At 37.8% G+C, this 25,740-nt stretch overlaps 1 protein-coding gene across 13 annotated transcripts in view; it reads right to left on the bottom strand.

Moving 5' to 3' along the window:
• Nucleotides 1-25,740, bottom strand: part of LOC143254286 (uncharacterized) — a 130,931-nt gene that overhangs the window by 70,840 nt on the left and 34,351 nt on the right. For 11 of the 13 annotated variants that reach the window (XM_076509193.1, XM_076509191.1, XM_076509199.1 and 8 more), the window contains exon 2: nucleotides 14,499-14,720. The exons of the other annotated variants lie outside the window; for them this stretch is intronic. The gene's annotated coding sequence lies outside the window, so the exon portion shown is untranslated. The remainder of the gene's footprint in view (nucleotides 1-14,498; nucleotides 14,721-25,740) is intronic. 13 annotated transcript variants of the gene reach the window in all.

Raw genomic sequence — 25,740 nt, 5'->3', positions numbered from 1 at the left:
TTTAGCAGTTAAAGCCCGGCATGACCAGGTGGGCTAAGGTGTTTGACTCGTAATCTGAGGATCGCGGATTCGAATCACCGTCGCAATAAACATGCTCGCCCTTTCAGCCGTGGGGGGGTTATAATGTGACGATCAATCCCACTATTCGTTGGTAAAAGAGTAGCCCAAGAGTTGGCGGTGGGTGGTGATGGCTAGCTGCCTTCTTCCCTCTAGTCTTACACTGCTAAATTAGGGACGGCTAACACAGATAGTCCTCGTGTAGCTTTACGCGAAATTCAAAAACAAAAAAGTTAAATAAAATGCTAAAAATGTCTGTATGTGTGTGAGATTCAACTTACATTGTTGTATTTACATAAAACCTAATCCAGGATCAGTGAACGTGCAATTTCTTATAGCTTTAAATTTATTAATATTAGCAGGTGGCTAAATGTATGAGGTTGGAGTGCTTAAGGTGAAAATTAACTTTCTTTTAACGGCCACTGTAGTTAAATGTTCAAACGGTCGATAGCACCCACCACCAAAGTAGGATTGACCGTCACATTATAAGGCCCTTCACGACTGAAAGGGCGAGACTGTTTAATGCCGGGTTTCGATCTCGTAATACGCAGTTTTTATCAAAAGACGTTTTAAATACTAGTGTGTGTCATGTTTTGTCTCGTCTTTCTTGCTATTAACCTGGCAGAACTTAAATTGTGGAAGCATTTACTTTATGACCATCAAGCTCACATAAGCCACACGCACGTTGAGCAACTAAAAGCATATTTTCAAACGATTCATTTCACACATAATAAATGTCACACCATAATGCTGTCGCCTAGCAACAGTTATTTGACTGGAAAAAGACTAGCGTTTATCAGAAAGGCTCGTAAATTACGTGCACAGGAAAGAAACAGAATGACGATTTTTAATCAATAAGCGCACAACGATATAGACACATTCTAGTGTTTGTGGAACACACGTGACAGAAACTGACTCGTTCATTTTGTTTTGATGAAACTACACAAAACATATGTAATTAAAAATGAAGCGCTGTGCCTAATGACACATGTTTCAAATACCACTTCGTTGTTAATTTTAACGTCACTAGAGTTTCCCTCTTTTGAAGGCAAAACAATCCCATTATTGTCTATTACAATAGTATTAAATCTCTGGTATTCAAATAATTTGTGGTGTATTTTTGTAGTCTCAACCCGGCTGTAATTAGTGGTTTTAAATATCATAGCTTCATCACTGTTCAGAACACACTTTGTTTTAATATTCCTCACTTTGCACTGAGATATAACGAAATGCATGCGAAATTACTACAGAAAGACATTTGATAAAAATCCCTCATGTTTTGATTTAATACCAGGACTCCAAGAAAAAATTTCTGATAAGGGGGCCTGAGATAACATTTATATTTTACTTCATAAACTTAATAATCTATGGGCTATATACAGTTTTATCGAGAGTGGGAGACGGGAGGAACTTTCACACACATGGATTATAGAGTAAAACAATTTGTAGAGGGGGTAGCTAGCCTTAGTACCAAGAGACTTATAAGACTCGTCTATGTTCGACTATTTTATTTTTTTTCTTATGGGCTGGATACGGTCTAACGGTAAAACACCTGTACTGTCAATCTAAACGTCCACTGTTCGCGTCCTGTAAGTAAACGAAATAAAACAATGTGGCCTATGCACTTTTTAGGCTCGTATGTGAGCTATAAGAGTAGATGGCATATCTCACTGGGCCCGGCATGGTCAGGTTGGTTAAGGCGTTCGACTCGTAATCCGAGGGTCGCAGGTTCGAATCCCGGTCGCACCAAATATGCTCGCCTTTTCAGCCGTGAATGCGTTATAATGTGACGGTCAATCCTACTATTCTTTGGTAAAAGAGTAGCCCAAGAGTTGGCGGTGGGTGGTGATGACTAGCTGCCTTCCCTCTAGTCTTACACTGCTAAATTAGGGACGGCTAGCGCAGATAGCCCTCGAGTAGCTTTGTGCGGTATTCAAAACAAACATATCCCACTATTCGGTTAGACGAGAACAGCCCAAGAGATGGCGGTAGAGTGTTGCTGGCTAGATGTTTTATGTCTTGTTTATATTTTAAAATTTACATTTTTTTTTTTCTTCACTAGCCTGTGAGAGACGCTGGTAAACCCAACAACAGGGCACATTAAGCTTCTTATAGGTTTGAATTCATTAACATAATCAAACCGGAAAGACAAATTTAGCGATTTGTAGAGGATGGCTAAAGTAACACCAAAAACTCGAGGTATTCTCCTTACTTACCCTTCTTGGAAAGGGTTATTGTAATCAATTTGTTTGTCCATAATTTTGAATAGCTGGCCACAGGAAAAATAACCAGTCGGCCTGTCGCCAGCTCTTTGGCTATCTTTTATCAAAACAGTGGAAATGACCATCACATTATGGTTGAAAGGACGAAAATGTGGTACGGCGGGTTTTGACCTAGTGACCCGCAGATTGCGACCCCAGCACCCTAACAACAGGCTATTTAAGATCTTTACTGAATCAAATTATCTCAAAATTACTCAAGATAACTAACAAACGTATGATTTAATTCGTCACTTTACTCAATGAGCTGGTGATAATAGAACCGAGTTTTTCACTGTTTACTTAACGTTATACCCTGTACCACCTTAATCTGAACTAGTTTCAAATTTTTAAGCCAATCTTTTTTTTTCTATAACCACATGGCTGGTCCCGACGGAAATGAAATAGGACGCACATGCGCAGTGACTGGGATTCGAAGTGGTGGGAGGCAAGCATCTTAATCATCAAGCAATGCCAAACGTTTCAACATTTATAAAACAAAAAAAACACCTTAAATTAAGCTTTGTTTTTCATTTGTTTCCAAGACATCTCCTTTCTTACGCCTTACCATTGGTATTTGGAACGATACAAATTACTGAATACGGTGTAAGTAACCAACTGTATCCTATTTCCACAATTCTACACACACGGAGAGAGTTTGTTTGTTTGTTTTTTGAATTTCGCACAAAGCTACTCGAGGGATATCTGTGCTAGCCGTCCCTAATTTAGTAGTGTAAGACTAGAGGGAAGGCAGCTAGTCATCACCACCCACCGCTAAACTCTTGGGCTACTCTTTTACCAACGAATAGTGAGATTGACCGTCACATTATAACGCCCCCACGGCTGAAAGGGCAAGCATTTTTGGTATGACGGGGATGCGAACCCGCGACCCTCAGATTACGAGTCGCACGCCCTAACACGCTTGGCCATGCCGGGCCACACACGTAGAGAGACTAGTGCAATACTTTGTCCAAATTCACAGGGGTGTTTTCACTTGGAGGATACAGTCTCTTCAACATGACCAGATTAATGTATATTGTCGTTTTGTTAGTCCTAAACTGTTAACATTTCATGGTTATATAACAAATATGAATATAAACAGAAAACTCACATCTTCAAAGCTTGAACAAAATTGAAATAAACTTTTATATTAATGCTTTTGGTCGTGTTAGATTTCTTTTTTTAGGTTTCATCTTTAAATCTTTCTAGCGAAATTGCAGCGTGCAACAACAGTAGGTGTAATAGAGGCCTGGTATGGCCTAGCGCGTTAAGGCGTGCGCTTCGTAATCTGAGGGTCGCGGGTTCGCGCCCGAGTCGCGCCAAACATGCTCGCCCTCCCAGCCGTGGGGGCGTTATAATGTCTCGGTCAATCCCACTTTTCGTTGGTAAAAAAGTAGCCCAAGAGTTGGCGGTGGGTGGTGATGACTAACTGCCTTCCCTCTAGTCTTACACTGCTAAATTAGGGACGGCTAGCACAGATAGCCCTCGAGTAGCTTTGTGCGAAATTCCAAAACAAACAAACAGGTGTAATAGAGGTTTCCCTTGTATTAAAAATGTGAAATATATATTCTTCAGGCACGGAGTATGTCTTCATTTTTATGTATGGCGCTTTTGTAGGGTATTGGTGTCACACTACACAGATGTTTGTCTATCAGAGCTTTTGGTCCTAATTTTTATGTTAAAACCTGTTAGACACACCAGCTATATAATACACGGATTAAACTTTAGTAACGTATCCGCGTTTCTGTTTCTCGTGTTTCATTTTGTTTTGTTTTAGAGCAAAGCTGTATCTACCACGGCGAATAGAAACCCGGATTTTAACTTTTTACTTGTTGTTGTTTTGAATTAAGCACAAAGCTACACAATGCTCTATCTGTGCTCTGCCCACCACGAGTATCGAAACCCGGATTTCAGCGTTATAAGTCAACAGACTTATCGCTGAACCACTGGGGGTCGTTAACTTTTTAAGTCTGTAAACCCAACTGCTGTCCCACGGAGGGCAATTAATCTTCAAAAAACAATTATGCAAACAATTATATATAATTATTTTCTTTATTTTTAAAAGTTCATTAATTAAACTATTGGGCAAGAATGAAGATTAGATTTGACGTTTTCGCAATAACCAGTACATCGAAATGTTTTTATAGCATCAAAAGAACAAAGCTAGCGCGAAAACAAAAAAACAACAACTGTAAAACACATCACTAAAGGAGAGACTCTTCGTAAAAACACGATATGCAAAAGAAAATGTGTGCAATTTTCTTATAGCAAAACCACAACCGGCTATCTGCTGTACCCACCGAGGGGAATGGAGCCCATGATTTTAACGTTGTAAATCCGAAGACTTACCGCTGTATCAGCGGGGGACATTAACGTTTCTCTTAACAAGTAATATAAAACTGTTAACTGTTTCTTACCTGAACAAACCTATAAGTACAGCAACAGAGATACAAACTCGAAATTTGATAAGATTAAGCGACTCTTCTCACTGTTAGAAATTTTGGTCACGTGTCGAGATTTGAGATTAGAAGAAATGTACACTATCAGAGTATTTCATCGCACGAATTACATGAGAGGCTTATATTTATTTATTTAATTAGTTTCGATCTATCCGGTGTTGAAGAGATCAGCTGGTACATGTAAAAATCTCCATTTTATCTCATTCTACGGTAACATTAAATACTGTAACGTTGGAGGCTGGATTAAAATATCTTTTTTATATCTTAATTACAGAAAACAGATGTTTAAAGATTTGAAAAACACTCAGGAGCACAACGACTATATAACACAGCACACAGCTACAACGACTATATAACAAAACACACGGTTACAACGACTATATAACATAATGCAATTACAACGAGAATATAACACAGCACATAGCTACACCGACTATATAACACAGCACACGGTTACAACGACTATATAACAAAACACACGGTTACAACGACTATATAACAAAATACGATTACAACGAGTATATAACACAGCACACAGCTACAACGACTATATAACACAAGACACTGTTACAACGACTATATGACACAGCACACAGCTACAACGACTATATAACAAAATACGATTACAACGAGTATATAACACAACACACAGCTACAACGACTATATAACAGCACACGGCTACAATGACTATATAACACAGCACACAGCTTCCCGTGGAATTTTACGTTGCTCAATATCAATAATAAACACGAAAAATGCATATAAAACAAGGCTTAATAAGGAATGTGCAAAGGCACCATGGACACTCAAGAGATATAATAGTTCTCTATGTCTACTACCTTCTAAAGAGCTCGAGGAGTCGTGGGAAAAGCAGGTGAGAAACTGTACTTGCATCGGAACTTAAAAAGTGATTCAAAAAGAACGTAACGCAACTTGTCTGACAACCTCCAGGTAGAGAGATTGAAATGAATAAACCAAATTACACAAAGTTTAGTTGTTGTTGATGTACTTGTATTTCTTTTTTTTTTTATTAGTAAGAAAGTTGTTGTTTTGTTTGTCTGTTTTTGAATTTCGCGCAAAGCTACACGAGGGCTCTCTGTGCTAGCCCTCCCTAATTTAGCACTGTAAGACTAGAGGAAAGGCGGCTAGTCATCACCACCCACCGCCAACTCTTGGGCTACTCTTTTACCAACGAATAGTGAGATTGACCGTCACATTATAACGTCCCCACGGCTGAAAGGGCGAGCATGTTTGGTGCGACCGGGATTCGAAGCCGCGACCCTCGGATTACGAGTCGAACGCCTTAACTCACTTGGCCATGCTGGGCCATTTACCTGCGCTATTGCCTAACATATATATAATTAGCATTACAGTAAACCTAACAGAAATACAAACATATATATATATATATATCACTCTAGAGTTGTTTCCTTAATAGTTTCTAAAGTAATTGAATATGACGAACCTGATAATTAATATACCTTTTATATAACTACATTTCTCCTAGATTTCTAGCAACAATAGCTCTGTTACTTAGTTCAATTTCTAGTTCATCAGTCACGTCATCTTTCCTGTCATATCTTCAATTTAAGGACACAGTGAATTCACTAGGAGAAAGAACCACAAAATCACGAAGTATTTTTTAGGTTACAAGACCCCAAATAGAAAAGAATGTATGTATGTACATTATGTACTTTAAAGTATAACTTGGAGTTTTTTGGTAAATGGTTATAAGTGATACAAGTCAGTGTTTAGATCCATTGAAAAATTCACTAAGTGGAGGCTATGCAAAGAACTTTGTTATAGAAAAAACAAAATCATATTTTTCTTAATTTCTCGCAAAGCTATTCAAGGGCTATCTGCGCTAGTCGTCCCTAATTTAGAAGTGTAAGACTAGAGGGAAGGCAGCTAGTTATCACCACCCACCAACAACTCTTGGGCTACTATATTACCAACAAATAGTGGAATTGACCGTCACGTTATAACGCCCCTCGGCTGAAAGGGCGAGCATGTTTGGTGCGACCGGGATCCAAACCCGCGAGCCTCAGATTACGAATCGAACGCCTTTACCTGGTCATGCTGAGCCAACAAACCAAAATAACTCTTCGGTTAAATTCCCACCACTGTGCTTTCCGAAGGGTTCGTATTTGTTTTACAACGCTAAAATTCTGGGTTCGAATCTCCGTGGTGGACAGAGTGCAACTCTAAGAAAATAGTACCCTCAATGTCGTCATGTTTGTCCTATCACAGCTTCACCCTATTTAAATATATTCTCGCTCTCATACAAACGCAGAACTACATCGCCATCTGTACGTACAGGAAGAAAGGATATTTTGTCTCGAAGTTCCTTTGTCTGATTTAGCGGATTTATCTTTTACATGTTTGGCTAAAACGTTCAGTGGCTGATGGAATTTTATTCGTATATTAAATTAGGGCTAAGATGTATTTTTACATCGGAAAAGTTGTGCGATATTCAAATATTTTGGTTTTTAATTTATTACACTTTGCAAATGAACACACTGGCTTTTGTAAACTCGGTGTTGTCATGGCGACCAGCGCCTAATATTTACAATACAAGTGTGAAATATTAGAGCCCATTAAATAAGTGTTACGCCCCCTACCAGAACTGGCTATTCATCACAAATTATTTTGAACAGAACGGTGTGATTTATTATTAAGTAGCATTAACGGAAAACATGCAATATATATAATTATATATGTATAATCATATTGAAGAAAAGAAATATATTTAAGATCGTAGTAAAAAAACAACAACAAAAAAAACGAACAATGCGTAACATGTGCACATTTTAAAGGTTTCCACGAAAACAATACACACAGTTAGTAAAGAGAACAACATAATACCTGCACATATTAACAGTCTCTGTGGTAACTATGCTTTGTTACTAAGCAATGGATGGTATAAGCAGTTTTCTAAAAATTAAACTCCAGTAACGTTGCCATGACAACCTAATGATTGGAACCGACGGCCATATGCTGAACGATTCGGATTAGATCCAGTTGGGCGTGTAATCCTTTTTTAGAAAAGCTATTATTCTAGCAGATACAGCGGAGAATTAATGCTGCAACACGACCTATTAATTTCCTCTGTCCCTTCGGTCTCGTCTCCTCTGTCCAGGACTTTCGGTGGTACGTCAGAGGTATTAAAACTTGTATATACGATATACTCTGTCGATTATGTTGGCATCTATTTAAAAGAGCCTTGGATATTATTACTGAGTCGCATTGGAAGAGGCTGTTGTTGGTTGATAATGACTTCTTTGTTTCTTTTTAACATTTCCTTGATAGGTTTGTTTGTTTTGAATTCCGCGCAAAGCTACTCGAGGGCTATCTGCGCTAGCCGTCCCTAATTTAGCAGTGTAAGACTCGAGGGAAGGCAGCTAGTCGTCACCACCCACCGCCAACTCTTGGACTACTCTTTTACCAACGAATAGTGGGATTGACCGTCACATTATAACGCTCCCGACGGCTGAAAGGGCGAGCATGTTTGGCGCGACCGGGATTTGAACCCGCGACCCTCGGATTACGAGTTGCACGCCTTAACACGCCATTTCCTTGAAATAAACAACATAGTTATACGGACAACATACTTTCAATTGAGATTTATAAAACTGTTATTGATTTTTAGTGAAAAATTATATTATGTCAATTACTGGAAGCTGAGCCCTGATTTTGGCATTACAAGTTCGTAAACTTACCGCTGACCCACGGGGAACAAATTTTATAAAAAGTTTCTGTGAAATAATAATAATGCAAAAAAAAAAAAATGAGCAGAAGAGAGAACAGCGGTTTCAGTTTGTTGTACTCTGCCAAAACCTTGCAATAATTAAAAAAAAAAAGTTAGTTTTATTGGCCTTATTCAGTGAGTTTCGTTGTGGAACAAAATTTAAGTTTCTCGTCCATTGGTTGATTCTGGAAGTGAAATTTTTAAATTAATGCGCACGTGGGCCAAGGGGACAGAGGTCAGTGAACCCCAATACAGGTACGAACATCTCGAATTTTGAACGACTGATGACTACAAAGTAGACAGCCAGCCAGCAATAAGAACCGCCGCAAATGTTTTGTCCGAGTCTTTGAATTGAATGGGGATTTCACGAGACGCTAACAGCTGAAAGCTTGTTCATCAACATTGTGTCTCGAACCCAAGACCCTTCATTTCACAGCCCAACACATTTCCCATTACGCCACACCCGGATACTATTCTATTTTGATAAATTAGGTATAGGCAGTACAATTATTAAAGAAGAGTGTGTTTTTTTGTGAAAGAAAAGCCACATAGGCCTATCTACTGTGCCCACTGAAGGGAATTGAGTCCCTGATTTTAGCGTCGTAAATTCAAAGACTTACTGCTGTCCCACCAGGGGACTATTAAAGGTTGGTTTTTTTTTAATTTCGTACAAAGCTACAAGAGGGCTATCTGCGCTGGCCGTCCCTAATTTTGAAGTGTAAGACTGGAGGGAAAGCAGCTAGTCATCAACACTCACCGCCAACTCTTGGGCTACTCTTTTACCAACGAATAGTGGGATTGACCGTAACATCATAACTCTCCCACGGCTGAAAGGGCGAGCAAGTTTGGTGTGACGGGATTCGAACCCGTGACCCTCGGATTACGAGTCGAGTGCCTTAACCACCTGGCCAGACTATTATAGAGAAAGAGTTAATAACAGTTGCCACATTATCAGCGTGTTAAATACTCGTAAATATTACCCCAAAATTATTTCACAAACAAAAGACTGTCGCAAATTTTTTTAAAACTTGTGACTTTGAGTAATTTCAAATAAGGAACTCTGTGTAGTGTTTTTTATTTGAGCGTGACAATTTAACAATGTCTCCATTATTATTAGCGGAAACAAAGCCAATTTTTGTACACTTAACAATGGATTTAATCATATAATTAACTTTTACATCCTTCTAAAAGCCACGTTCATCTAAGGACATTTCTTTACAGTTGTCTTTGAAGTAAAAATAAACAAAAACATAACAATAGAGAAACCCACGAATATCAGATACTATGACTCAACATTTGTGATTTAAAGTCGCACTCTAGTGTATTTTAATATTTAATGAAACTAATTAATGTGTGGATAATTCATATATTTTTTGTAACGAAATATATGACGCATGACAATATATTTTATAAACAACAAACACACAAGGCACTCACTAAATAAGAACATTTCTTGTTGACACAGAAGTGGTAATATTGTGAGAAATATGTTGGAATTCTGATTTTAGCATCGTAAGTTCAGAGACTTACTGTTGTCCCACGAGGGGACTATTAAAGGTTTTTTTTTTTAATTTCGCACAAAGCTACAAGAGGGCTATCTGCGCTGGCCGTCCCTAATTTTGAAGTGTAAGACTAGAGGGAAAGCAGCTAGTCATCACCTAATCAATACATTCAGCTTTAATAATGATCAAAAATAACCTGCTATTTCTTCCGATTTATGAGATACTCTATTGTACAAAGAACTCCGCTTGGGTAGCCAACCTTGATTCTCTACTCTCGTATAATACAATGACCTATAGTATAAATGTCTGTTGTTTCGTGTAGTCTTCTTTGTAATTAATTAACCCAGGAGTTACCTCGTTTGTTCTTAAAGGAAGATAACACTACGAAACTCGGAGCTATTGTTCGTACTTGCGTATTAAACATAACGATTGCTGACACAAAAATTCTCTCTACGCCAACATTCTCTTCAATTAACTGGCACATCTGTTATACGGTTGTTGCCACTTTCAAATTTAACGAGCCGTGTACATATCTTCTTTTAATCTCGATACGAACGTACCGGCTGCCGTGCACGATGTTACAAAACTAAGTTTTGTTCCATAAGGAGTTATGATGGAGAACTTGAGATTAGAGTAAACAAAGAAGCACAGTTATTTTGTTGAGTAATCCAATAATACGAACAAATTCCAAAGTTACTGTGTTTTCTAATCAAGGTTACACCAAAACGGTTATACTTAAAGTGATGCACAATTATACGATAAAAAAAAATCAAGTTTTATTTTACTCTAACACTTTTATGTGTAATGCGATCGTAACTTACTTACATTACAGTCTGTTTGTTTGTTAAGCACAAGCCACACGGTAGGCTATTTGTGATGTGACCTCAACAGGTTTAGAAACCTGGTTTTAACGTTATAAGCCGTATTATAGATGGAAAATTAAATATTTATTGTATGAAAGCTCTTCAGAATGTTTACAGCCGGTGTTCCAACTCACTAAACTATATTTATTTATTCTTACTACATATAATTACGAAAGTTAATAATTTATGTACGTGTACAATAACATAAAAGCCTGTCAGAATTTATGGCAGACCATTTTCGAGCGATCAATGAAAATCATATACTTTAATACAACAAATTCGTCTGTACCACCAAAATTCACCCACTTTAAATTTATTTCATCAGTCTCGAAGTAATTATTTAGTCACCACATTTTTAGTAAAAAATGAAATGTTATAGTGAACAAGATTACTTAAATGAAAGAGACTTAAATTGTACTCGAGCTTTTCACTATATTCTAAGGTAGGAAATAAAAAATAGTGCGAACACTCCGACACAAAATTTGACCTATTTCGATTGTACAAACTATAAAAGATATTTGATAGTAATAAAAGTTTATTTTTAAGGCCAAGTACGATTTACATGCGTTAAAATACCAAAGGAGCATCTATTAATTAACATTCAGTTACCATTTAAATAGGACTCCAACGTTAATCGTTATAGGTCTAATTGTAGTCTAATTTAAGCATTAGGCCTAATACGTAAACATAACATAAGGCTTAGCCGAAACACTGCCTGGTAAACTTTATTTTGTTTTTGGTTACAACTCAGTGTCATAAATGAATTAAACTATTTGCTTTTATATAACAGAAATTATTTAAAACAATAAAGTATAAAACAAAACATTTCTAACAAATCAACAAGAACATTTAGTACTGAACGTAAACACCATAGGTGGCCTGAGAATAACCAGGTGATAGTTCTGTTGCTAAACAACGGTGTATATTGTTAAGCGTTACTGAAAAATGAACATGAAAATGCTCTCGAAAAGTGATAAAGTGAATAATTCTTTTATAGTTCCCAATACATAATTGTAAGTTAATGTCTTCATATCAATTTACAGGTTAAACTAATTACAAGTACCGGATGTTTAAGCTACAACGATAGCTTATGCGCAGGTCCGTCAAGGCCAGGTGGTTAAGGCACTCAACTCATAATCCGAGGGTCGCGGGTTGGAATCCCTGTCGCACCAAACATACTCACTCTTTCAGCCGTGGGGGCGTTATAATGTGACGGTCAATAACACGATTTGTTGGAAAAAGAGTAGCCCAAGAGTTGGCGGTGGGTGATGATAACTAGCTGCCTTCCCTCGAGTCTTACACTGCTAAATTAGGGACGGTTAGCACAGATAGCCCTCGAGTAACTTTGCGTGAATTTAAAAAACAAACAAACAAAACCTTTTGCGTAAGTAGGTTAAATAACAGTCACATAAGAGACCACTTAAAATTCAGGTACAGCAGTCCACAGCTTTGATGTGCTGACCAAATGAAAGACAAATAACTAGCCATCACGACAGCTTTGCTCTTTGGACCGAATAATTGCAATGACTGACACTTTTATAACACAGTCATGCAGATCCTTCAATCTGCAGCCTGATACGCTAACCACTAGGCCATTTTAATTACAAAATAGTGTTTTCATACATAGTTTGGTGGTATCAACACCAGGTATCGCTACTATAAATACAAAGGAACACGCATATTTCTTTAGAAATTATACTTATTGTTTGTTTGGTTTGTTTTTCGCGAAAAGCTATACGATGGCTAATTGCGCTAGTTGTTTCTAATTAGCAGTGAAAGACTAGAAAGAAGGTAGCAAGTCATCATCACCCACCGTCAACTCTTGGGCTACTTTTTTTTACCAACAAATAGTAGGATTGACCGTAAATCATAACGCTCTGCACGGCTGAAAAGGGGCGAGCATGTTTGGTGGGACAGGGATTCGAACCGCAACCCGCAGATTGCGAGTCGAGCGCCCCCTAGCCACCTAACCAATGCGAGGCTCACTTGTTTACATTTTACACAGAAAATTTCCATCGCAAGTTTTAAGTGGGTACATAACAAATATACCTGTCCTTTCCGGCTAAACAAACAAGTTTGTTTGTTTGTTTTGTTTTTGAATTTCGCACAAAGCTACTCGAGGGCTATCTGTGCTAGCCGTCCCTAATTTTGCAGTGTAAGACTAGAGGAAAGGCAGCTAGTCATCACCACCCACCACCAACTCGTGGGCCACTCTTTTACCAACGAATAGTGGAATTGACCGTAACATTATAACGCCCCCACGGCTGGAAGGGCGAGCATGTTTGGCGCGACGGGGAAAACAAACAAAATGTGAGATAAATACAAAAAAATAGTAATGTAACACAAGGTGTCACGTACGAACAGCGCAAACCGAACAATTATTGTCCAAGTGTTTTGATGACTGAAGGCAATGAACTATGATTTTAAATAAGAGACAATGTTGCCTTACATTCAAGTATTCTTCGTGACTGATAAATACCACAGTTATACTGCAGTTTTTCATACAAGTTAACTACAATGTGTGGCGTTCTGTGATAACAAGTAACTCAGCAGTAGAAAGACTAATGCGGGTGCAGGTGGGCAAAATAAGGGGAGAAAGCAAACGAACCCACACTTTCTTTATTCTTAGCCAGAAAATCATTTGTATCAATTGAATAAATTACAAAGGCTTAATTAATTTCAACATAATTTGTCTTACATAATTCTTGATACTGACCTGTTGAACTTTAAATATAAAATCTCCTTAGAAAGATCAGTGGAAAGAGGTCAAGGTAGGGGTAGTTGTGTCGCTCTGATTATTACTGATCCGTTCTGTCAGTCGTTTGGTTTGGTTTGTTTCGAATTTTGCGCAAAGCTACACGAGGGCTAACTGTGCTAGCCGTCCCTAATTTAGCAGTGTAAGACTAGAGGGAAGGCAGCTAGTCCTCACTACCCACCGTCAACTCTTAGGCTACTCTTTTACTAACGAATAGTGTAACTGACTGTCACATTATAACGCCCCCACGACTGAAAGAGCGAGCATGTTTGGTGTGACGGGGAATTGAACCCGCGACCCTCAGATTACGAGTGGAGTTACCTGAACCACCTGGCCATGTTGGGTCCCTCTGTCAGTCGTAAGATTTGCTTTGTTTTCGAATTTCGCGCAAAGCTTCACGAGGGCTATCTGCGCAAGCCGTTCCTAATTTAACAGTGGTAGACAAGAGGGAAGGGAGCTAGCCACGACCACCCACCGCCAACTCTTGAGCTACTTTTTTTTTTCCAACGAACAGTAGGATTGACTGTCACATTATTATGCCCCCACGGCTGTAAGGACAAGCATGTTTGGTATGACGGCGATTCGAACCAGCGACCCTTGGATTACGAGTCGAACGCCACCTGGCCCAGTCGTAAGATTATCCACGTTGTTAAAAGCCTAGGAAAGTACCGACAGTCAGATAAATTACAACACCCTGCTGACCCTGATTACGTCACACCGTCTTAAAAGATAACACGGATAATAAGATAATCATGAGGTTATTTCCAATGAAAAACGTTTTTAAAAATTCTTACACAATCAATCCATTTTGATTTTTATACAATATACAAAAATAATATGTTAACTAAAATTTACTTAGAAGCTGATATAAAAAGACATTAATGATGTTTGGGTATATGCCACCACGAGACATCTTCCATACAATGAAAACATCAACCAAGGATCCATCACCAACAGAAGAACCACAATCGGAAGCGCCTCCCCCCACTCCCCAGGGGTAGAGCCTTACAACGTTAGACAGTGGGTTTCGATAGCCGTGATGAGAAGAGATAGTTCGTTGTGTGTCTTTGTGCTTAACTGCAAATAATGGAAAAATAAATATATTTTTAAAATTACTTTAGGTATAAACGAACGGTTTGACGTTCTATATATTTTTTAATACACTCCTTTTATTACCTCGAAATGTTTAAGTGAAAAAAATAACATCCAAACAACATACTTCCAACAGGCTGCAATAACAAGAAACGACTTCCATACCTACGCACAATTTACCCAACTAATTTCTCAAGGAGAGTGGGTCTCACGCTGAAATTTGACTTAAGAAATACAGTAAAACACAATATCAGTTAAACTGACTACACTATCGCTGTGACAAGAAAGTGACTCTTCGAGCTTTAAAAAATATGTGACATTCGGTTCGCTTTCTATACGTTTTACAGTATACAGAAGTTTGAGTTGTTAAAAAATGTCTCACTGGCAGACGTCAGACTAGTAGCCTGTCTCTCACTTCGTATGCGAGAGGTTAAGGTCCGACTCTGAGAGAGAGATATAAAATTTGATTATTATGCGGAAAAGTTTTGTCTAATTGGTGAGGCCCCTGAGGTTAAGTCTGAGGAAAAGCCTTGTTTATACATATATATATATATAGAAATGTAGTAGCGAGATAATTTGAATTGTTAAAAGTTTCTTTGGTCACCTGTGGGGCAAGAATGAGTTTTTGAATCTAGCCCTACAAAAGTTATTCTACTGAAACACTGACTCTACATCTTATTTGTGAGGTCTATTTGAAGCTACTTTTCAAATTTATTTTATTTTGAAATCAATGTATAAAGTCTTTATAAAAGCAGGACTATTCGCAAAATTGTCTATTATGGAATAGTGGCTTATTCATTGCAACGAATTCAAGCTGTGTCAAAACCTCAGCAGTGACCAGCGTGAAAGTTGTTTCGTGTGCTTTTGTATTTTTTCGTGTTATTCAAAACTTTGCAAGTTTCTTTTTGCTGATAAGTTAGGCACATGACTAAGCTTAGAGCACTACACCTTAACTATAAATTACCTATTTCATTATGATGGGCAGGGCGTTGCTTTGTAGTTAGAGGAACCAACTTATGAATCTGAGTATTCTATGGTTCACGTCGCGTTGCCACATGAAGGGGTTAAGTAATTTGGGGCCGTAAGTACACTACAAGATTGAGGGCCAAACCTCTGTGTTCAATTACAGTAACCCAAGCGTTGGTGGTGGATGTTGAATAGCTGTCTTTCATCTAGTCTTATCAGTTAACTAGGGACGGAAGTATGTGGGAGCACACAAATACGCCATGATAAAAGATGGACGCACACAATTACACTTTCACGCACGGAAGTTCAAAAAATATAAACCAGTTTTCTCATTACAGATACCTACTGTAAAACGGGGTATACATTTTCGAAATACGACAGTGTCGTAGCTTTTAAAGCGTTCTGTAAATTTCATTTATACTCTTGTAAAATGAAGTTTATTTTTACATTTCTACGTAGGTTGAAATTACTCGAAATAGGATAAAACTATCAATATCTTCATATCACAAGACAGTATCTCACCCTAAACCCGACTGTCGAATGAGAAATCCAAGCGGTCTGGGTTTGTTTTTCCACATCAGAACATATTAAGATCATTATTGTGGTGTTTTGAGAAAATATCGATTTCTCATTACGTACAATCTGTACAAGCAACTGTCACGTGACCATGGTTCTGAGAGGGGGGGAGCTTAGTTTCAACTATATCACTAACTCAGTGACGTCTTTTTTTTTTTTTTCCTTGCTTCATTTATTTACCCGCAATCTTAGGAAGCACATTCACGAGCTATTCAATTCTTGTCTGATGACCTGCCTAGAGAAGTTAAAATTACATTACGAAGCGTGCTCCAAACACAAATAAATAATAAAAACATAGATGTAATAATAGAACATGGAAAGATTGGTCAACCGCACTATAATCTTCACTAAGAAATACGAAAGACAAAATAATAATGTTATTAAATATTCAGTGTTCGTGAAAGCAAAATAACATACAATAAAAAAATTGAACGTTTTTTTCTCAGCCTGCTAAAGTAATGTTTGCACAAAAGCTGACGATGTTTTTTTTTTTTTTTAATTTCGCGCAAAGCTACTCGAGGGCTATCTACGCTAGTCGTCCCTAATTTAGTAGTGTAATACTAGAGGGAAGGCAGCTAGTCATCACCACCCACCGCCAACTCTTGGACTACTCTTTTACCAACAAATAGTGGGATTGATCGTAACATTATAACGTCCCCACGGCTAAAATGGCGAGCATATTTGGCGCGACGGAAATGCGAACCCGCAACCCTCGAATTACGAGTCGCACGCCTTAACTCACCCGGCCATGCCGGGCCAAAGCTGACAATAACAGCGTCAATTTTCCGACGAAAGTAAGAGGATAAAGTTATTAGGCCACATATACCATTAATAATCTAAACCACATTAAAACATAAGTGCATACTTTATACATACATAAATACACGCGCGTGCACACACACACGCACACACACGAGATGCATACGTGTGTGTATCTATATAAATAAAGGTCAGTATGTGTGTGTGTGTGTGTGTATCTGTTCTTTATACGCTTCCACATTTCTTTTATCAATCAGCGTCAAACTTGACAAGGTGATACACGATGACACGGGGAAGGTCGAGGGGGTTAGACTCCCATATAATTTTAAACGTAATTTTGAAAAAAAAACACACAAAAAACAATAAAAAACTACCGAATCAGCAAAACTTGACATAATGATACAGGATGAAATAAGGAAGGTCATGAGGGGGGTGGTCCCCCTGTCTGATTTCATATTGATATAATTCTTGAAAACAGTACATCTTTCGTTTCGGTATTGGTGATTTTTATGTATTGTTATTGGACTTTTAATGTTTAATAAGTTAATAATAAAATAGAAGCACATTTTTAAATCCTTTGTTACAAACGAGTTTGTATTTCACCCGTTCAACGGACTAGTGCTTCAGTTTTTACACACGCATACTTTCTACAAAGGATTTACAAATAATTGGCCGAGTGGTTGTTGTCTCCAGTAGCTTAATACTGGCCTATTGTCACAGCAAACTAGGCCCGACTGTAGTAAACGTTTTGAACAGTTGTTTATTATATATTTTGTCATTATTTCTCTTTATAAAAATTAATTACTCAAACTAAAATAACAGAAATTGTCTTAAATTTTTCACCTACGACTGTGGCTCCACCTCTAAAGAAAATGTTAATAAATCATTAATATTCTCTAAAATAAAATTTATATCAACTTTTATGGAATAAAAATTTATCTGAAAGTTTAAACACGTTCACGTGCCAAATAATGTACCCATACAGATTTGTTGTTTCCGAAAATGCATTATATTATAAAGTAGTATGTATGTACCTATTATTGACTTATATATTGGATTACAACGGATCTGGCATGGCCAAGCGCGTAAGGCGTGCGACTCGTAATCCGAGGGTCGCGGGTTCGCGCCCGCGTCGCGCTGAACATGCTCGCCCTCCCAGCCGTGGGGGGTGTATAATGTGACGATCAATCCCACTATTCGTTGGTAAAAGAGTAGCCCAAGCGTTGGCGATGACTAGCTGCCTTCTCTCTAGTCTTACACTGCTAAATTAGGGACAGATAGCCCTCGAGTAGCTTTGTGCGAAATTCTAAAAAAAACAAAGGATTACAATGTGTTACACTTATTTTTGTTTACGATGTATTCTTCTACACTTCAGTAGAGCACTCCCAGTATAAACGTATAAGTGTAATTTACTCAAAAAATAATACAATTTGACTAGCCCAGTATCACCAGGTGGTTAGAGCGCTCGACTAGTAATCTGAGGGTCGCCCTTTCAGCCACGGGGGCGTCATAATTTGCAGTTAATCCCACTATTCGTTGGTAAAAGAGTAGCTCAGAGTGTAGTAATGACTAGCTGCCTTCCCTATAGTTTTACATAGCTAAATTAGTGATGGCTAACGAAGATAGCCCTCGTGCAGCTTTGCACGAAATTCAAAGAAAAACAAACAATAAAAAATAAACATTACCCTTCCTGACGACAACATTTTAGAAATATCAGAGTCTTTCAAGTTGACTATAGACGTGCTACACTCACACATATACCACAGAACAAATTGTTTCATATTTACCCTCTATATCTATATACGAATGTGTGTATACGAAGTAGACAGGGTACTGTTATGAATATATACATAGCATTTATTAAAATTAGAAAACTGAGTAGCAAAACAAAGAGAACACAACAGATTGACTGTACAAAGAGAACAACACAGATTGACTGTACAAAGAGAACAAAACAGATTGACTGTACAAAGAGAACACAACAGATGGACTGTACAAAGAGAACAAAACAGATGGATTGTACAAAGAGAACAAAACAGGTTGACTGTACAAAGAGAAAGCCTAAACTGATAATTACAGTTGTTGTATTATCTGTTAAGCTGCTGCCGCCAGCATGTTCACTCCAGTCTAAATAAAGCGATAAGAAAGAGAATAAAAACAGAAAATGTTCACCCTACATGTTTATATTACTTAACAGTAGGGATTACTACATGTCAAAATCACAATAACGTACAGTACTGACCAGTGGTAGTAACAAATTTCAAGAGCGTCTTAGCAACCTTTTCATCAATCAGCTTAAAACAAATTTTAACACCCTAAACGATGTTCCACATTTTTATCAATCAACTGAAAACAGGATTTTACATATTTTCAAATCAACTAGAAAAAGGTTTCACAACCTCAACGGTGTTACATATTTTTACTAATCAACTGAAAACAGGATTTCACAACCTCAACGGTATTACCTCAACGGTGTTACATATTTTTACTAATCAACTGAAAACAGGATTTCACACCCTCAACGGTGTTACATATTTTTACTAATCAACTGAAAACAGGATATCACAACCTCAACGGTATTACATATTTTTACTAATCAACTGAAAACAGGATTTCACAACCTCAACGGTGTTACATATTTTTACTAATCAACTGAAAACAGGATTTCACACCTCAACGGTGTTACATATTTTTACTAATCAACTGAAAACAGGATTTCACACCCTCAACGGTGTTACATATTTTTACTAATCAACTGAAAACAGGATTTCACAACCTCAACGGTGTTACATATTTTTACTAATCAACTGAAAACAGGATATCACAACCTCAACGGTATTACATATTTTTACTAATCAACTGAAAACAGGATTTCACACCCTCAACGGTGTTACATATTTTTACTAATCAACTGAAAACAGGATTTCACACCCTTAACGGTGTTACATATTTTTACTAATCAACTGAAAACAGGATTTCACAACCTCAACGGTGTTACATATTTTTAATCAACTGAAAACAGGATTTCACACTGGTGTTAATAACTAATCAACTGAAAACAGGATTTCACAACCTCAACGGTGTTACATATTTTTACTAATCAACTGAAAACAGGATTTCACAACCTCAACGGTGTTACATATTTTTACTAATCAACTGAAAACAGGATTTCACACCCTCAACGGTGTTACATATTTTTACTAATCAACTGAAAACAGGATTTCACAACCTCAACGGTGTTACATATTTTTACTAATCAACTGAAAACAGGATTTCACACCCTCAACCGTGTTCTACATTGTTATCAGTCAGCCGTGAAATTAATTATATAGTATTACAGTGTATGACGTTTTGACTAAGAATGTTATTATTTTTACTGACAAGAGAGAACCGGTCAACAAGCTGACTAAATCAACAACAGCTGCTAAATACGTACCGACCGATTATTACTTCACCACTCAAATTGTTGTCACTGAGAACACACCAGATTGATTTGTGAATCCTTACAATGGTAGCCAGATCTATCAGTTTCTTGCCGAACAAGCCTTGCTCGTATAAACTTACAATGGTAGCCAGATCTATCAGTTTCTTGCCTAACAAGCCTTGCTCGTATAAACTTACATAACGACAAAAACTGTGTGCATGAAAGTTACTTACAATGCTAGTCTGTCTGTTTTTCGAACTTTCACGTAGAGCAATACATATCTCATGTAAGCTTACTTTATCACAGTGTCCATTAGACTGTAGTTGTTACTTTATCATAGTGTTCATTAGACTGTAGTTGTTACTTTATCACAGAGTGTCCATTAGACTGTAGTTGTTACTTTATCATAGTATTCATTAGACTGTAGTTGTTACTTTATCACAGTGTCCATTAGACTGTAGTTGTTACTTTATCACAGAGTGTCCATTAGACTGTAGTTGTTACTTTATCACAGAGTGTCCATTAGACTGTAGTTGTTACTTTATCACAGTGTCCATTAGACTGTAGTTGTTACTTTATCATAGTGTTCATTAGACTGTAGTTGTTACTTTATCACAGAGTGTCCATTAGACTGTAGTTGTTACTTTATCATAGTATTCATTAGACTGTAGTTGTTACTTTATCACAGTGTCCATTAGACTGTAGTTGTTACTTTATCACAGAGTGTCCATTAGACTGTAGTTGTTACTTTATCACAGTGTCCATTAGACTGTAGTTGTTACTTTATCACAGTGTCCATTAGACTGTAGTTGATACTTTATCATAGTGTTCATTAGACTGTAGTTGTTACCTTATCATAGTGTTCATTAGACTGTGTTTGTTTCTGTCACTTTGATACTATCTTTTTTTTCAAGATATATTATTTGTTTCGTATGTTTGTTTGTTTTTTTAATTTCGCGCAAAGCTACACGAGGGCTATCTGCGCTAGCTGTCCCTAATTTAGTAGTGTAAGACTAGAGGAAAGACAACTAGTCATCACCACCCACCGCCAACTCTTGAGCTACTCTTTTACTAAAGAATAGCACAGATAGATCTCGTGTAGCTTTGCGCGAAATTCAAAACAAGCCAAATCAATCACTCAAAGATATGCAAGTTATAACTACTCTAACTGTCCTTAATTGTGACCTAGTCGACTAGAGTGAAGGCATCTGGTCAGCAGCAACCAATGCCAACTTTTGGGCCATTCGATAATCGAATAGTTGGATTCAACAGTAAGTCTTACAATGCATCCACAACTCCGAATTGCGGAGCGCAATTTTACAGCAAGGAGATGCGAACTATAGACTCTTGGGTTCACAGTAAGGCACGTTAGCTACTAGGTTACTTATGGCCACCAGGTGCCTTTTACCTATCAACGTCTGGATTGTGGAAACTATTACAGAGCATTCAGTAAAGCTTGATTTTGTAAGTGTTTTCACGAGTTATGCGTCTGGTAAACGTCTTTATACACATATCTACAATAGCAACAGGTCGTGTCTGTGTACGTGGCTTCCACAACTCTAAGTGGAACCTGAGGGTGTACATCTGGGCGTTATTACTTACATATGTACATGCATGCGTGCGCATCTTTTTAATGTGGTAAGCAAGATAAAAAACACTCATAGAAAAGAATATGTAACCACCATAGCTTAAAGAGCAAAGAAACTAGAAATCTAAAATTTTGCATCCATACTAAATGGATCTTGAGGGTGCGCACTTAAGTATTATTACTTATCCACGTGTGTGTGCGCACGCATTTTTTTAACGATACAAGCTAGCGAAAAAACACATAGAAAAAGTAGTTCCTTATATTACAAATAAAAATTACAGACAAACAGATACACATGTACGCAAATGCGCACCTGCGTGTCTCTGTGATTGCCATAGCTCCAAGAGGAAAGAACCTAGAAACCTGATATTTTCACTTATAGTAAGTGAACTCTATAGATGTGCACTTTAGTACTACTTATCTACACATTTGCGAGCATGCACATCGTTTTAATAAGGCAAACTTGTACAAAAAACACATAGAAAAGAAGTGGTTCCTTATATAATAGCTTCTAATACAGAGGTTTTTAACCTGGGATCAATGAACCCCAGGGGTTCGGTGAGTCAGTCTCAGGGGTTTGGTGGAGGTCAAGACACACACTGAGTGAGTGTGTCCGTTCCGTTCACCCCACTCGTATGATTCGTGACGTCATGCTCCACTTGGCCATCATTGGCTGCGGCTGATCACATCACATCACTTGGCCTTAATATCTGTGCTGCAGGGAACTTCGTGCGCTTAGCAGTCGACTTGTGACTATAGTAATCGTGCGTCATTTGTGATTTTTTTCCTAATATTTCAATCCCTTCATACTAACTATGTTGAGCAAAAACAGAAAGTGGTCGGACGAATAAGTACAATATGGATTCATGTGTATAATGGAACATGATGGAGTCAGCATCCTCAATGCATGATTTGTAATGCCAAGTTCAGCAATTCTAGTCTAGCACCGGCAAAACTAAGAGAACACTCCCTAAAGCTTCATGGAGATGGGAAATACAAGAACACAACGCTTGATGAATTCAAGGTAAAGAGAGCCAGGTTCGATGATAAGACTACTTTGCCTGTTCTAGGTTTTGTACCCATCGACAAACCGATCCTCACAGCATCGTACGAAGTTGCGTACTTGATTGCAAAGCAGGGCAAACCATACACCATTTGTGAAGCACTAGTAAAACCAGATGCGTTGAAGATGGCGATTATCATGCTAGGAAAAGCTGCTGAAAATAAGTTATCTCAAATTTCTCTTTCAAATGATACCATCAGCAGCAGAATAGATGACATGAGCGATGACATCTTGGCTCAAGTAGTTGGAAGATCTGATTTCAAGCCCAGCAAAATTCAGTCTTCAACTCAACAAGACCACCGACGTTTCCAATCTAAGCCAGCTTGCTGTATTCGTGCGTTATGTGAAGAACGACGAGATAAAAGATTTTTTATTTTGTAAGCCTCTTACAACAACAACTAAGGCAGCCGATGTGAAGAAACTTGTGGATGACTTCTTCAGAGACAACGATCTTTCGTGGGATATGGTTTCTGCAGTTTGTTCGGACGGAGCTCCAGTCATGCTGGGACGAAACTCTGGTTTTGGTGCGCTGGTGAAAGCCGATGCACCCTATATCATTGTAACGCTTTGTGTTCTGCACAGACATGTGTTGGCAACAAAAACCTTGCCTTCAAAACTGGCAGAAGTATTAAAAATTGTAGTGGAATGTGTGAACTTTGTGCGAAATAGTGCCCTGAAGCACCGCATCTTCAAAGAGTTGTGTAATGAAATGGGCTCTGAACTAGAGGTACTTCTGTACCATTCTAACGTTCGGTGGTTATCCCGGGGAAAGGTCCTGAATCGTGTTTTTGCCATGCGTGTGGAATTAGCCCTGTTTTTGCGAGAGCACCGACATTGTCATGCAGATTGCTTCGAAAAATCTGAGTTCATTCTCATTTTGACGTACATAGCCGATATCTTCAATGCTCTCAAGTAAGATCGAAGATGTGTCTGAAATCGGAGACATTTCTGTACCCGAGGAACTGAAGCAAGCAATTTTCATGCACCTAGATGAGCTCGCAAAGTCTCTCGACGGATACTTCCCCACCAGAGAGTCATATCCAGTATGGGTGAGACAGACGTTCACGTTTGGTGTTGCAACAGCAGATGTCGATGAATACCTCGACGAAATCATTGAACTTCAGCAGAGCCAGGTTCAACAGCAAGTTTTCAGAACAACGCTCTCAACGTTTTGGTGTCACCAAATCGTAGCGTACCCTCTTATTGCTGAGAAAGCCCTTGAGATACTCATACCGTTTGTTACAACGTATCTTTGCGAGCAATCCTTTTCGAGGATGATAGACATAAAAACGAAGAAAAGGAACAGACTTTGTTGCGAAAATGATATGAGAGTGGCACTTGCTAAGGTGAAGCCGCGCATTTCTAAACTTGTCTCTGAAAAGCAACAGCAAAAGTCACATTGATTTGCAGTTTTTGTTTTTGTGTGAAATTCATGTTTTGTTGATTTTGTTCTTTGAACACAGTGATATTGTGTGCAACTGATGCATGGTTCATTTTGTGTACGAATAAAATGTCTACTTATGTTTTGAATTTGAAAAAATCATATTTTATTTTTCCAATTACGAAGGGTTCAGTGAATGCAAGTACGAAACTTACAGGGTTCAGTACCTCCAACAAGGTTAAGAACCACTGTTCTAATATATAGAAAAGCTAGTGCATTTTGGTATTTTGGTAACAATTCATTCCTACAATGGCTTTTATCTCATGTTGTGTATATATTATACAAAAATGTACCATAATAAACACAAATAATGTATGTACAAATGTTAGGGATACTTTATTCTCAATATAAAGCGAAAACCAACACTAGAAACACGTGTTTAACCCGCTTACATTTTATCGTAAGCCATCATATTTAATTGCCGCAAAAACGGGAGGTCAGCCACCACAAATAATTGCATAATGGAGTAATTATTTATTTACATCTTTACGCAAAAAAACATAAGAACGAGAATTTTAAAAATTTTATAAGCAATTTTTAGTGCGACTCAATATTTGCCTTCGAAAATTAATTGACGTTTAATAATGAGATCTCACGAGACAAGAACGATGGCTACCACTTACGAGTAACATTACCAGAGCCCATATGGACTGGATAAAAATTTCGAAACTTAGGATTAAGCTTGATTTATACTCACCAAAAGAGAAACAATTTGTGATATATTTTATATGAAAGGTTTTTACAATATAATATATATAACACAATCATTTCACTTTCCTTATGTTCACTCTCCTAATAAAAGAAAGTACAAAAACAATAAAAAAGACCGACTTCTTGAAGGCGTACACTGATCCAGCGAATCAATATCTCTCATGGCGATAACGTAAGACCTGAGAAAATTGTTTAGGTGGGAATTTTTGACAACAAGTAATTGGCTTTTTATAGATGGTTTACTGTTTTACGTAAACCTTCTGGAGGTTTCTTTACCAGACTAATTATCTATTATCAGCAGTAGTGGATTATACACGCATTACTACATACACACAACAGGGCCATACAAGACTTGTTGTTCTTCTTTTAATATGAGCATAATAAATATTTTTTTTATTTTGAATTATTAAAGGAAGTGTTACGTAATTCAACTAGAGGGCTCTGTTTCGTTTCTATAAATTTAATTTTCCAGAATAT

The sequence above is a fragment of the Tachypleus tridentatus genome, chromosome 6 (assembly GCF_004210375.1).
Source record: "Tachypleus tridentatus isolate NWPU-2018 chromosome 6, ASM421037v1, whole genome shotgun sequence".
Lineage (NCBI taxonomy): Eukaryota > Metazoa > Arthropoda > Merostomata > Xiphosura > Limulidae > Tachypleus > Tachypleus tridentatus.
Note: the sequence above shows the minus strand (reverse complement) of the source record. Positions and strands in the feature narration are given on the sequence as shown.